The sequence below is a fragment of the Anopheles stephensi genome, unplaced genomic scaffold (assembly GCF_013141755.1).
Source record: "Anopheles stephensi strain Indian unplaced genomic scaffold, UCI_ANSTEP_V1.0 ucontig391, whole genome shotgun sequence".
NCBI classification, from domain to species: Eukaryota; Metazoa; Arthropoda; class Insecta; order Diptera; family Culicidae; genus Anopheles; species Anopheles stephensi.
Window position 1 is genome coordinate 80,001 of NW_023405337.1, and position 2,206 is coordinate 82,206.

At 52.3% G+C, this 2,206-nt stretch overlaps 2 non-coding genes across 2 annotated transcripts in view; both read right to left on the minus strand.

Annotated features, from left to right (window-relative positions):
* The window catches only part of LOC118516776, a 4,266-nt gene extending 4,050 nt beyond the window's left edge, over window positions 1-216 (minus strand). Inside the window, exon 1 of the ribosomal RNA XR_004908087.1 lies at window positions 1-216. This exon is cut by the window's left edge and continues 4,050 nt beyond it. This is a non-coding gene — a ribosomal RNA (large subunit ribosomal RNA).
* A 469-nt stretch (window positions 217-685) lies between these two features.
* Window positions 686-843, minus strand: LOC118516780. Its single transcript, XR_004908091.1, has one exon. It is a non-coding gene; the product is annotated as a 5.8S ribosomal RNA (ribosomal RNA).
* Between the last annotated feature and the right edge of the window lie 1,363 nt (window positions 844-2,206).

Genomic DNA, 2,206 nt, shown 5'->3' on the forward strand with positions numbered 1-2,206 from the left:
CTTTCAAGTTAGACTTGAACTGTTTTGCACCGTGCGTAGCAGATAACGGACCGGGTCCAGTACACGGCATCGGACAGACGAGGCCCCCTCGTCGTCCCTACGTGCTGAGCTCTTCCCGTTTCGCTCGCAGCTACTCAGGGAATCCCGGTTGGTTTCTCTTCCTCCTCTTATTAATATGCTTAAATTCTGAGGGTCGTCACACATCACTTGAGGCCTACAGACTCCACTGTCACAATGATGCGACGGGAGAAGCGGTGATAAATCACCCTGTCGTGCTAACCTCACTCACCCACACGGCGTGAGCACGTCTCGCGACTGCAACTGGATGCGAGGAAAGATACGAGCGCGTTGGGCCGCAAGTGTTACTCGACCCGAGCCAACCGGTGGAAGTCCCCGTGCAATTGGTGATAACCTTATATGCTGTGGTGGATACATCCGTTGGTTGATACTAGAGGTCGAACCGTGCGACTTGACGCGCGCTCGCTCTTCACCCATGCTCACATGTGTGTGTGTGTGTTTAGGTTTGTGTACCATACCTCGTATGTCTCTCTGTGTTAGCACTCTCACTTTCAGCGCCCACGGTCCCGACAAGGATGCGGATCCGAGCACGCCATGCTGCGACAGCCTACCCCCCTATGATGGGGTCAGGACGGTCAGTTTGGTTAGAGTGTTGAGATAACTTGGTAGGCACTCAAGGATGTGTGCATCGGTCGGGTTGAGTCGTCCGATGCGCCATATGCGTTCAACGTGTCGATGTTCATGTGTCCTGCAGTTCACATTCTGACGCGCATTTAGCTGCGGTCTTCATCGATCCATGAGCCGAGTGATCCCCTGCCTAGGGTTTAACGTACACACCGAACTAGTTGATGAATGGAACCGAAGTCCATCCATCATTATACACATACCAACACACAACTCTGGTTCCCTAGTACCACACTGCAGGCGCCCACGGCCCCGACGGTTGCGGAGCCGAGCACGCCAAAGTGCGACTGTCGATCACCCCTTTGTGACACGACAATCAGTCAGTGTATAAGGTACCCGGTACTACCCAAAGTGTGCATCTTTACTGACCTTCGCCGAGGCAGTGGTATGTGTATCCCTTTGAAAGAGTTGCTTTCGCTCAACTCTACCAAGTGTGCTACACCATCTTGTGGTTGTAGCGTGCGCGTCAGCATGTGATGCCGACGATGCGTTTGGCAACCTCACTCCCGGACTTGTTGATCGGTAATGATCCTTCCGCAGGTTCACCTACGGAAACCTTGTTACGACTTTTACTTCCTCTAAATCATCAAGTTCGGTCAACTTCGGCCGTGCCAACTGCAGCTCACGAAGGAACCGCGGAAGGTATGCCTCCAGAGACCTCACTAAATAATCCATCGGTAGTAGCGACGGACGGTGTGTACAATCCAGTGGCAGTGACGTATCAGCGCTAGCGAGAATGACTAGCAGCTTACGTAGAAATTCCAGGCGTCATGGGGACCGTTCAGCATTCCCCAATCCGCAACTAACAATAGAGCAGTATGTGGGTGATTTCCGTCTCTCGGAATGGGGGCGCTATTTGGCAGAGAACACGCTGACTGCCCACAATTGTAGCACGGCGTGCAGCCCAGACATCTAAGGGCATCACGGACCTTCGTTATCGCGGGGCACTTCTCACCTTGCTAAACACTAAGTATGTCCCGCTAAGCAGGGCAAACTAGTGCGACGACCGCCCGCGAAGGCCCGCCGCCCCGTAACGTCAGGTGCGCCCGGAGGCACACTGCTGACAGCGTTCTAGTTTAGCTTGTTTGAGTCGCGTTCGTTATCGGATTAACCAGACAAATCATTCCACGAACTAAGAACGGCCATGCCCACTACCTTAAATTTGAGAAAGAGCTCTTAATCTGTCTTACCTCGATAAGTTCGGACCTGGTAAGTTTTCCCGTGTTTGAGTCAAATTAAGCCGCAAGCTCCACTTCTTGTGGTGCCCTTCCGTCAATTCCTTTAAGTTTCAACTTTGCAACCATACTTCCCCGGAACCCGATTTTGGTTCCCGGAAGCTACTGAGAGCACCGAATGTAGTAGCGTCTCCCAATTGCTGATTGGCATCGTTTACGGTTAGAACTAGGGCGGTATCTAATCGCCTTCGATCCTCTAACTTTCGTTCTTGATTAATGAAAGCATCCATGGCAACGCTTTCGCTTCAGTTGGTCCTACGACGGTCTAC